Consider the following 13,542-nt stretch of genomic DNA (forward strand, 5'->3'; position numbering starts at 1 on the left):
GCATTAGATTTATTCACCAGAGTTCTTGCAGACCTTTACAAAGCCACCTTTGACAAGTATCTAAAAGGACAGTGTCAGCTGGAAGTTCAATGGCAATACTTAAACTGTCCAAGCTCTCCTACAACTTTTCACTGAGGAAAAGTCTACTTTCCACTCTTCAGTCTCCATGAAATAAAAGTGCCCCAGAATGCTGTCAAGATACACATAACCACAGAGTGCTGAAACACTACTGTAAAATGTACAATGAAATAAAAAAAAAAGAAAGTTAATTCTTCAGTATTGGAAACTTCATTCAAACGCCACATTAACATAGGAAAAATCAGATCTGTAACACAAAATACTGTAGTAATAAAATTCTGTAATCATATTGTTAAGGTGCTTCTGAGTGCCTTTATGATATCTTTATGATACTGAGTTGTCAATGCCCACCGTCATCATATCACTACAGCCCAGCATTATGGATAATTATGCCCACTTCCATCCCACAAAACACCTGAATTCATTTTAAGTCTAAATCAAACGCTACATTTCTTACATTTAGAAATATTCCACCTTGCTAAACTTACTTCTTTCCTGCAAGCTTTTGCTTAAAAACAAAGTATACAGAGATTATAAAGCAAATATTACAGAGACATAATAGCTTAAAGACAGGAATTAGCAACCCTTTTAAAGTCTTATTTCCTTAGAAAAACAAACTGTGATCACATTACTGGCCTCTGTCAGACACTGAAACTTTTGAACATAAAAGCAATTTCAACAAATATGACCAAGGTTTGCAAGTCTAAACAATCCTGTGTCCTGATGAATGGAAATACAGAAGCTACTCAAAAGAGTAAGGAAGAAGCAATTTACAACTTGTCCCCCAACTATACCCAAAATCAGTCATCTGCTGGTTATTCAGCATCTGCATAATTCTTTATAGCCATCATGAGATCAGAAAGGCCTGAAGAGTTGTAATTCATTACTCCAATGCAAAGCATAGTTATACAACTAGGAGTAGCACAAGCCTTGGTATGTTCATCAGATAGGCAGCACTTGTAAGATACTTCACCAGAACAGGACAAATCAGCTGATCTTAGGTAACTGGTATCTTTATATATCTCGCTGTTTCCCTGCTACCACCACCAACTGCTCTCTCTTTTGACTCTCATTCTCTTAACACATATTTCCCTTTCCATCCCATCTTCCTCATCTTCTCCAGCAAACACTTATTTTCCTTTTACTATAATACACTAAGGCAGTCTGGAGCAAAACAGCAGAAGCTGGCTCTGAAAAGCTCTATGAAATTTAAGAATCGTCATCTTTGAAAAGTGATGCCACCCTAAACTTTTCAGCATGCTAGGTCATGACTGTTTTAAGTTAAAATGCCCCCTTTAGAACAGCCACAGACATCTACATAAGCCAGCAATCTTCCTTATTAAGAGCATCTTAAGATTTTCACCTTCCCAAAACGAACATGTCACAGCAACTGCTTCCAAAGACAGTAGTTCCACAAGAAATTTTAAATGCAGTCAAATCTCAATTATCAGATGACAATTTACCCAGAACACTGGAGTTGGTTCTGCCCAGAACTACCCAGATGTATTATTATTTAAATCAACTCTTAGATATACCACCTCAAACATAAAACGCAACTGTGCTCCTTCATTAGCTAGCTCATGGAGCAGCAGCACCACTGCAACTTTCAGACAAAGCAAAGCCTAAGTTACTATGCTGCATTAACCTACACTATTTCCACAGAGTTAGCCACAGTTCAAAGTTCACAAATAATTTATCCGTGCAGTACTATCTCACAGTAGAAATTTGATCTGGACTAGATAGGAGTGCAAAATATGCAGTTCAGGTTGGGTTATGCCAATGACAGGAGAAGCAGCAGTATCATATCCAGGATGTAGTGGCATGGATACAGAGAAGTGTAAGGCTACCATCAAACATTTATGGAGCAAAATGAGTTTGCATCAGTTAAATACTGTAATGCAGGTATGGCTTTTTTGATCACACTAGTACGAAACGATCTAAGATCAGCTTCTGGATGATGTGGCTGTGAATTGAATAAAATAGCCCAACCTGCACACTGCTCTGACTTTGCTGGCCCAAAAAAGACCCACCAGGAGTCTCAGCATTTTCAAGCCCCCAGCTTCTGAAAGGGTTCACTGATGTCAGGACCGCACAGCGGGAACACACAAAGCCTGCTCAAGTCCAGTGTGATGTCCAGGCCGTTGCATTTCCACAGAAGCCTGAGCAAGGGGAGCAGCAACCTGGCGGTACAGCATGGGGGAGCCTGGGTCCAGCAGGGTTTATCAGCTCTGGATCAATGTTAGTCATGTCAGACAAAAGGCATCTATAAAAAGATCTATGGTATCTTTGCACTGTACTTCCTAATGCTTCTATTATCTTGGGATTTTCAGCAGCAAAGATACTGCAGCCCTCCCTCTCCAGGGAAAGAAAAGTTGCATATTACTAACAAAAAAAACCTCTAAGCAATTTCAAAGCATTTGTGCCACTCACTGGAGCTAAAAAAGAATAATAAAAAATAGTAGTAGTCTTATTTCAGAGTCCTATTTTAATGCAGTATCGTAAATTGTCTTTGACTTCAAGATAAAACATTACAATTCTGGGAAGGGTGCATTTTCATCCTTAATGTAAAGTAGTTATAGTTCCTCTTTTAATAATAATAATTTAAAAATCAGCTTGATTTAAGTAGTATTCCCATACAATCAAGTCTGCTTGACATCACAACATATACTAGATGCGAAGAGTCAAGCTACTCATCGTAATATTTTGACAATGGCCACTACAAGTTTCTTAAGGAATCAATTCAGGATTGGACAAGCACTGCATAAAACCAGAATTTCCTAGCATATCACTAATTACTCCAACATAAATTTCAAAGCTAGGACTGATACTGTCAATGCCAAAACTACTGCTCTGATAAAGTATTGCTTACCTTCTTTTTATAATAGAGTACTTGCATTCTTTCCTTTTAACAACATTAACTTAGAAAATAATGTCACTACTTGAATGACTCTGGTTTTGAATGACTTTTCTTTAAATACTTCACCTCTGAACTTTTTAAAAATACTACTTTGAGGTAAAAACATAGAACTCAAAGTTTATCAAACTATTTTATAACTAGAACAAAGATTTAATTGCACAAGGTTCCAGAACAAGGTTCCAAACGCTAAAGAGGTTTTCTATTAGTCTTAATCAAAAGTAGCAAGGAATGCAAAAATTAAAATACGTACACCAGGAAGCATTCTATTTTCAAGACAGAACCTTGCAAATTAGTTCAGCTGTACTACTTGGCACGCTATGAATCAGTTACAGAAAACAACAACAGCTTTTCCCCCACAACCAGAAAGAAAAGGCCAGAGCCCACGACTGAGCCACCACAGCCAGTAAGAAGCAACAGACTATACCAGTAGATTCATAACAAAAGCACCTAATGACTGTGCTCCAGGTTTTAGGAACAAAATCTGTGAGAGGCAAATATGATTAATTGATTTCTTACAAAGTGTATTTGAGCCTGCCTAAACAAGGAGGTAAGATAAATGGGCAAAGGGTCTTTATACTAAATGGGGCTTCAGGCAATTTGTTGAAAGCCCAAGAAGAGCTTCCCGAGCATTTGAACTCCAAGACATTATTTGTTTTCATCAACACAGATGCAAACAACCCTCATTTAAAAAAAAAGGAGAATAAAATATTGAGACCAGATAGGCAAGCAGCAAAGTTGCGTTCTCTTTCAACTTTCAAACATACGCTCAAATTTTGCACTCACTTTTGCTAGATAATCTGTATTTAATAACTCACTGAAACACATGGTATATTCAGTAATTTATTGGTTAAAGCATAATTATTTTTTTTTCTGAAAGCTAGTAGACTGAAAGAAGTAAAAGATGGCTGAGGGCAATGTCTATGGTCTGTACAAGTCCAAGACTGCAGTTGAGTTTCATGACAAGAAAACCAGAAAATGTATTTACAGATGTCATTTTGATATAAATGAGTATTTTGCAAGTCACATATCAGCAAGTGCACACAGGTCAGTATCTATAACTATGGCTAAATACAGTGTACAAAGCCAACTCACTTTGGAAAGATTCAAACCAGCATTGTGTTACGACTTAGTGATTTTTGAAGATAGTGATGAAAATTTATCTCAAATTTGATCAACTTGACCAGACTGTATATACTTTAAATATTACATCAGCAGAGAAAGCATCAATACATGACTTTAAATACTTTGGGGTAAAAATTTAATTTCAAAGATTAAGAAAAAAATGTAGCTCAGGAAAAAAAAAACAACAAACAAATCCATAACTTACTTGTACCATAAGTAAACTAGCAATAGTGTATTCTTAACAGTGAAAGAAGTCAGAGACTGGCCAATGCAGCAAAGAATTTACTGCATTGACCATCCTTAAACTAAGCAAAAGAACTTACTTTTACCGAGCTTTTGAGCTCACACTCCCCACTGCTATCCTATACTAGTTCCAAGAAGGAAAAATAAAGTTGTTCACACTCTCATATCAACTGATGACTGCTAGCCTAGAATGGAATTCCACCATACACCTCCTGTCCAAAAACACAGGTGAGTAAAAAGCGGGGCATAAGCTGTACTACGTAAGACACTCACAGATAGACCATTTCCCAAATTTCCCAATAGATTTTGATATTCTGGCCCTTCTACAGCTTTTCTGGAATTGTCCTCCCTTGCAAACATGCCATTGTCTATTTCCAGCACTGTTCATAGCTGCTACAAGCAGAAAGAGCATAGAAGTGAAAGCACTGTCAGTTTTGTTGATGGCCAGAATGAAACCTGATCACTAGATTTGCAAAACACAGAGACTACCTGCCAAAGAGGACTCTGAAAAACACTAGTTTTTCAGTTCACACCCCTGCACATACACTTAAAAAAAATTTCACTAGTAGTGAAAAAAAAAGGGGGTTGCATGGTAACTTAAATTAGGAAGAATTTAAAAGTTAATGTCTCAAATGAATAAACAGGCAACTGATCACTTCCTGAAAATGAAATTAAGCTCTCATTAAAAACTATCACATCCCCCCAAAATGAGTTGGGAAGCACAACAGAGAGATAAAGACAGTAAGTATTGCACAATACAGCATAAAGCATACCCACTAATACCATGCAATTTGTACAGTTCTTGTACCCATGATTTCTTACAGAGGAACACGAAAGAGGCTAACAGACTACCTTCTCAGGAAAAACCCACTTGCAGCTTAAAAAATGGGACTTCCATTCTTGTAAGTGTAGAGAAATATTTCAGGTTTTGGGGACACTAGTTTCACACAAAAGTGATTCACTTCTACAGGTGGAAGAAGGAGAAAAAAACCAAACAACAAAACACACCAAACTTTTTCAAGGCTTGCAGAAAGCTCCGGTGCTTCAGCTGTTCTTCACAAACCTGCCAAAAAAGCAACTACAAGAAATCATCCTTGGCTGCTCATTAGCACAGCAGGTATGGAAGCAGCACCTTCTCAGCTATTAAGGAATCTATACAGTACTGAAGGGCAGTGCATATAGTAAGCCTTTTGGCTAACATATTTAAGACCACAGTGCCCTGCTTTACTTTAGTTTTCATCCTAAATTTTACCCTGTTTCTGTATACAATTACATAGATTAAAAACTCTTAAGTGGAAGTAAATTAATAAAACAGTGCAAAGAATTGGAGGCTTCTTCAATCTAGCGCGAAGAGAGGAACAGGATGGGTCTGCATGGATGCTGATCTAGAAATCATGCCTCAATTGTCATGTGTTTTTGAAGTTTTGTTTACAGACCTTCTACAAATTAACTAAATAAAGGTCAACACTCAAAGACACTTTTTCCACAAGGACTTTTTCTGACAAGTTCCAACTTCTTCAACCAGTTGCGCCAGCACTAAATCTCCCGGAGGAGTTCTATACATACTCATATAAGCACATGTAGGTAAACAGGGCAAGTACTTCCTCTTCTAATATTATCTGAAAATAGCTGTAATACATTTGTACCAAATTTCCTCACAAAGTTCACCTTTCACCATACATGCCAGATCTGGAAAATCACAAAAGTAACACTTTGTAAAACTTGTAGTTTTACAAATAATAAGCTGTCTATTGTAACCAAATGTTAAGGAAACCACAGAGATCCTCACAATTATATGTCCATGTTTAGCATTCAGATTGCAAAACAATTCCCATACATTGAAAGGAAGAAAGTGAAAAGAATGGCTTCTCACCTCTTCACAGATTAGGCTCTAGAAACTGCCAATTTGCTACACAAAAATTAAAAAGTTACCACAAGACATGCTTAAACAACAGAAATTAAATGGCCACAACTATGTTTAATTGCAGCATGCTATTATTAGTATAAGCAGCATTCAGTAATCATCACAACCACTTGCTCCTGAAGATGGTAAGATTATTTTTCAGGTTGTCCCAGCATCCTGACACCTATAAATGCATAGCTTAACCTGCAAAAATCCTTACTTATTAGCTACCTGAGCTGGTAAAACTAACAGATGAGCTACATTAAAAAAGGAATTTTAAAAAAAAAAAGTACATCATAAAAGCCATTCTATACAGAGAATCTGTCTCTCCCTCACTAAGAAACTCTCTTCCGTACAGTGGGAGACTGAACAGGACTTGTTGGAAACACCAAGGCACCAAATGTAGCACTGCCATCATCCACAGGCAACTTGTGATTGCGATATTTCTAATCTTTTCTGAATCAGACCTGAACAGTCATCAGTAGAATATTGGGGGGGGGGGGGGGGGGGGAAGGGAATCTATTATGGACACCAGTCAAAGGAGACAGTAATATGAAGACACAGAACTATACATAAAGCAACACTGAAGAAATTAGCAGGGTGGAGGACAGAGGGAAGAGCAGAAAGAGCATACAAATAAGCAGAACGGAAACTAAGAAATGGAAAAAAATCACAAGCACAGAAAAATAACAACTTTGAAAGCTAACAGAAGAGTTGCAACAAAGGTGACATGCAGGATAGAGTACGAATATGATCAAGTATTCAGATGAAACTAAACACTGAAAGAAGAAAACACAAGAAATAATAGGAACCAAGTAGTAAACACTGCTTTCCCCTTCCAATCTCTAAAATGCCAAACCGCAGACTGCTCATCGCTGGTCCATGGACCATGATTCCAGGAAGCAAGATCTACTTTTCTGACTCAATGTTACTTGCACACAGGAAGACAGAAACAAACTGCAGTGGCACAGAGAAATCAAAGTAGCAAGGAATTAAAAGCCACAAAGTGAAAAGTCAGTATTAACAATGAAGAAATATATTTTACTGTTTAACATTGAAGAAAAATAAGCAAAAAGGAATTCTACAAATTAAGAGAAAGGATGAGTCTCATAATCCCCTATGGAAGACAAACCCATTGGTCCTCCAAAAGCCAATGCGTCACCTCCAAGTCCGGCAGAGGGAACCAGGGCCAGCGTCTGCTCTCCAAGGTACTGCCCCTTCAACCGCAGCTTCAACTTCCAGCCCAAGCATCCTCTTACGATAACGTCCCATGACGCTCCCCATCACCTAAACATTTAAGGGCACTTAAAACAGCTAGTCTCAAGAACCGACTTCCCAAGAACTGACACTGACAACATCCAGGATAGCCCAAAACACAGTATCTTGGACACATCTCAGGAACTGCTTGGGACTTCCATAACTTGAAAACTATCCTTACAGAGGAAAACCCACACAGCACCAAAAGGTACGAAACTAACACTTAATAGGAAGTTTTCCTACACTGAGAATGAAATGACTTCAAGCTCTACACTAGCCAAGGATCATTTCAAAAAATCAAATAAAGCAAGTGATGTTTTTCTTTCTTTCGTGAATTTCATTGAAGGTATTTAAAAAAAGCAGGAATGTATCTGTAGAGTCTGTGCAGGCCCCTTAATGGGAAGGCTGAGAGCATCTACAGCATAAAATTTTAGAATCTCTACTATAAAGGAATGAATTTCCTTAATATTACATGTGATAGCTAATGTGAGGATGTTAGCTTCCATGGCTTTCTTGAGCTTTGAGGATACTGTAACAAGTACTTATCCAACATAAGATTCTACATACAAAGAGAAAGATCTCAGTAAATATATGTCAACGGTCCGTAACTCACAACAAAACTCAGCAGAACGGGATTTACGTAACTAATCTTCAGCATCAGTGATCAAGAGGCTTGAGCAATGAGAAAGAACCAGTCTTCAGCAGCCTGAACAGGAAAAGTTTCAGGACAAAATCATTTTTGATCACATCAAACAACGTGAACCAAAATCACTGTACAGAACAAAAGCTGAAATATCTTTCTAAAAATAGAAGTCTTTTAGCTATTAAAGTCACAGAGGTTTTCCTTCAACTGCTTTACAATTACAAACAACAAGTTAAAACTACTTCTTCTTAGTGTCACCCTCCCTTTTGCTGTAGAAAGTTCACAATTAGAAAGCACAAGTTCCTCGTTCTGATTTTTTTCTCTGGTTACTTCAATTCATTTGGAGTAGCACTTCACCACAGTCCATGATAACTGCAATTTGGCAACACTGCAATAAAGGAAAAGTTATTTTCATTTTCCTCTAAGTCTGGCTGCTCATCCCCTTAAAAAGGGTGAAAGACAAAAGCAAACATGAAACAATCACTGAATTTGAATTTTATAAGCAGTTGACCTTTTCTTCAACAGGAGACAGTAACATTTAGGTTAATGTAACTAATAAAGTTGGGCAGTTACCCCAATAACTCCTCCATAGCATCTGCAGAGGTTCTGAACATGGAAATGTTAAGTGGAAAGAAAACACAAATCTTTTAAAAAAGGCCAAAAAAAAAAGCACCATGAAGCGGCAACTGTTTCATAGTTTCGCACAAGAGGAATCATCAGTCAAATGGAACACTATATCTGCACAACACACTAGGGTTAGTCAAATAATCAATAGTGAAGCTTACAGGCAACCACTGCACAAGTGACAGCAGCTCTTGTAGACCAAGTGATGTTAATTATGCAATATTTGTAATAATCTTATTAGAACATATACTTTGTATCTAAAATAATACATGAATATTCACAGCACACAATATTCATCCTCTCCAGACCCCAAAGAGCTAACTGAATGGTGCAATGCTTTGGAATACTTTGATTTCTTATTACCTCAAGGCAACCATTGCCTCACTCAACCCCTAAGTCTACTCTTTGTACTTCCCAAATGCCAGAATTAAATGACAAGAAGTCAAGTCAAGCATCTTCAGCATCCAAATTCAGGGCTATCCTGAAACTATACAAATAATAAAACATGCCAGTATGTCAAGTGTTTTACAGACTTGATCATATTGGGAGCAGTTCTGGCTCCCAGCTGACAGTGAAAACGGACAGAAAACTGTAATACTAGTCTACATCCATCTCTTGTGCTTGAGTACACTGTGTGAGTTTTTTGGGTTTGTTTTTTGGCGGGGTTTTTTGTTTGACTGGTTTTGGGTTTTTTGTCTTACTAAAGGTTTAAGAAAATGCAACGAGAAAAATGGCCTGCAAGCTTATGTAGTAGAATAATACTATAAGCCTGTATTCATCAACGTGAGCTGATTTTCTAAGGTCTCAGAGCTGCTAGGAAAAAAAAAAATCAGGCTAAAGAGGTAATGACTGAAGCGAGTGAAGCAGAATGCTGGGAAGAAAATAAACTTAGTTCCCAGAAACTAAGAACTGGGAATAACCAAGGCCTACTGAAGTTACCTAAACCCGTGACTGCTGCCCTATAATAAAACCTATTTTTCCATGTTGTAATCTTTTTCTTACTTTTATAAAAACCAAACCAAACAAAACAAACCTAAACCAAAACCATCTACAGAGTTTTAAGTCAACATACATCAACACCAGTTGCAGTCCCAAAGGGAAGCCTCTTAGGCAACCGAGCCCAGTCAGGCTCTCTGGGACATGCCACAGCCAGGACAACAAGCACAACTGACTCACGACCAGTCTGAGAACTAGATTTCCACTTTAAGCTAAGAAGAGGCACTCCCAGGGATGCAATGACAATCTTACATTCAACAAATGCTTATCATGGAGCAGTATATACTCTGTACTTTGAAGTGAAGCCTGTGTAAGTTTCCAGTGATAGCATGGTAGCTCAAACTATTACCGCGGCTTCAGGTGTGACACAGCGACCTGCAAAACTGTGGTGTAAAAGACTTGAGACAGAAAAATCCAAGTTTAATGATACATTTCTGTATATCCTGGCTTACTTTAGGGTTAAGATTATCTGGGTATCTGCACAGTGCCTAGCAAAACAGAACTATCCTGATCAGGGCCTCTGGACAGCACAGTAATGTAAATATTACTAAAGAACAAATGAAACTCAATATATTCCCTCCTAGACTGACAAGAACTGGCATCCAAAGAAACCAAGGAATGTACAGCGTGTCAGTATCAGGGTTCATTTCAGGATACAGAATATTGTAAACTAACATAAAAGTATATAATGTCCTCCACGCGTTTTCCTGCAGAAAGTGTGTACATTTAAATGGGCCCCTATAATTAACGCCATGAGAATTTGTTCTTCAGTCTTTTGTAAATAAGTACCCTTATCTTAAAAAGTAAACAATTATGTTGGGGTTTTTTTATTATTATTTAGGGCTACTAAAAATGTTTACGTTGTGGAAGATTAATTCAGAAGTCAGACCAGACTGTATATAGACTTTCCTCCTATTAAACCCCTGCCTGGGAAAACATAAGCGATGCTAACATACCTAGATCACTCCGCAAGAAATTAGACTTTGAGCGAACAACAGATCGTCTTGCAATGCAAAAACTGCTTTAAAGCCTGGGCATTTCATAGAGGAATTTGTGTTTTACTGAGTTCCTGGATCAAATAACAACTTGAAACTACTACTTCTTCTCAGGAAATGGCTTCAAAATCAGGGAATTTACTGGGTTTCATACTTCATATCAAATGCTGAAAATAAAGATGCTGCAAGAGGAGAAAAAAAAAAAACCAAAAACAAAAAACCACCACCAAACCCAGCATTGTTGCTTCTGTCCATAAAACATGACCAGTTTCTCATGCGTAAGCATAGCAATGAAGCTTTGCGTAAAATATATATATGCTTACATATGGATCTTATGACCAAAAAATAATTTCAAACTACAGGTTTCTATTGCCTATCTGTTACAAAATCAGGCCTAAGGACCTGGTGTCTTGTAATGAGCTCTAGCAAGACACAACCCCGGGCCTACACAAGGTCAATGCTAGAAAAAAGCTCCAGCTCTGCACATTACTGTAGGGTGTGGATTAATATTGTAGCAGTTTACAGTGAGACTAATATGCTGATAATAAAAATATGCCTGGCTGTTCGTGTAATTGTTAAATTCCATCCTTCTGTCATCCACAAATTGCTAGCTTCTGAAGAAAACCAGAGCTTCCTACATGTTCTTTTCAAAACAATACATTAGGAGTTGTTAGTCAATTCACTTTCTAAGTGACCTGTCATACAACTGATACCAAATAATTATTTTGTAAACATTAGGGTAAATGAAGACAAAGGGCAGTATGTGTTCTGTGTAAAAATATTTAGTTTAGCAAGAAATTTCTAAAACAAACTAGATTATGTTTCCTGGACCTCTTTCAAAACACTGTTTCAGTAGTTTCAGTGAAGAGGCGATCCCAAATGCTCAGCGGGCAGAAAAGGAAACTGCTAGCAGTCTCTGGCTCACACATTTTGGGCATGACCTCATTCTTTACTACCACTTTTCACTTTTGCTGCAGTGTTTTAAAAACCAAGAGTTAACATTATTTTTGTACGTTACCTTTAATTATTACTTAAGAAATGCAAAGAACACAACTCGAAGTTATAAAAGAAAGTATACCTCCCTCATAACTCATTCTCATACAGTGAGGAAGTAGGTGGCATACACAATGCACCATCATATATGCCTCCATATCCAAACAGACACACAAAACAGTCATGCTTATTTACAGTGTGCCAAACCTAATGCTATCTCACCAGTATTTTTTGGAAGTCAACTATATAGCAATAGTAGTGCATAATTTCCCTAATGAATTTGACTTAAAAAGCCAAAGTTCCTTTCCATAAATAGCAGGTTTATACCTTAAATTATACAGAAACGTTAAATTATCCATACCCTAGCTACATATTAAAAAAAAAATGTACAGTTATTTAAGATATTGCTTTACCTATAAGAGAATATCTAGCTGCCTAAATCCCGATTACCTTAAAATGGTTCTATAATTAAATTCATACTGGAATTTCAGAGATTTCTTGAAATACCAGATTTAACGTTAGAACTTTTTTCTATTGATCGTATCAATCTTGGTCAAGTTTAAACAACGATTATTTATCAATCCCTCAAAACCAAGCGAAGTTATCTCTTCCAACAAACAGCTGTCATCAGTATACCATTAATAGTTTAGTCTTATTTTGAACCTACTGTTTAAATAAGCATTCAGTCTATAACACCAGCGTATTCCCCACCTCTCCAGTTGAGAAAGATAAGATATACATGCTAAATTAAGTAAACATCACAACGATTGTTCAAAACAAGATATTGGAATTACAAGCTTAGTCAAACTTGGCAAACAATTTTAACAACCCAACAGCTCTCTGATGGTAACCTTTTAATCTTATTTATTCCAGCCTCTGGGCACTCCTGAAAGTTAGTTTTACAAATATGTATTTACTTTTCAAACAAAACGCTAGCCATCACCACATATCTTGTTTCCCCAGCAAGAAAGAGGCCAACATTCAACTACCATAGTATCTACTCATGTATCTTCGGAACAAACAGACATCACATGCAATTGGGCCTTATAAGAGTTAAGAAAAAGAAGACTCTATCCAAATCCTGCTCTAGGAAGCATTCTGTGCTTCACTTTCTTGGAACACAACTTGCCTCTAAGCAGACCGCAGTGTGCAACCAGGAAAAACGTTTAAGATTGGAGATAGCTAAACTTCCTGCTAATCACAAACTTCAACCGATAAGTTCACTAAATTCCTCAGCATTCTAGAAATCATGGTTTTTAGTCTTTGTTCATGAAGCAGTGCACGGAGACAAGCCTCCAAGAAGCGGGGAAGGTACCTTGCCTGGCACGGAGAGCTGAGAGCAGGTTCCAAGGGATACACGAGGCCTACTGCATAGGGGTAAAGGGGATTTCGTGCCCCGAATGAAAACGGATTTCAGCGGTGCCGGGAGGATACCTGCCGTATTAACCCTCCGACCCTCCCGGCTCTTTAGGTAACACTTGTAAAGAGGAAACTTCGGAAGGATGCAACAGACCACCCCCGAAGCCAAACACCCGGGAGTTCCTATCCCCCCCCGCGCCAGCCCGGCCCTCGCAAAGCCGAGCCGGGCTCCTTTAAGCGCCGGTTCCCTCACAGCCCCAGCACTCGCTTCGGAAAAAATAGGTACCCGAAAACCACCATTCCCCCCTCCCTCAGCCCCCACCATACCACACCGCGGGCAGGCGAGGGGGAGGGGGGAGGCAGGATCACTCAGAGCCGCCTTGTCTGCCGCTTAAAAGGGACCCAGCCCAGG

The sequence above is a fragment of the Charadrius vociferus genome, unplaced genomic scaffold, assembly GCF_000708025.1.
Source record: "Charadrius vociferus isolate BGI_N301 unplaced genomic scaffold, ASM70802v2 scaffold455, whole genome shotgun sequence".
NCBI classification, from domain to species: Eukaryota; Metazoa; Chordata; class Aves; order Charadriiformes; family Charadriidae; genus Charadrius; species Charadrius vociferus.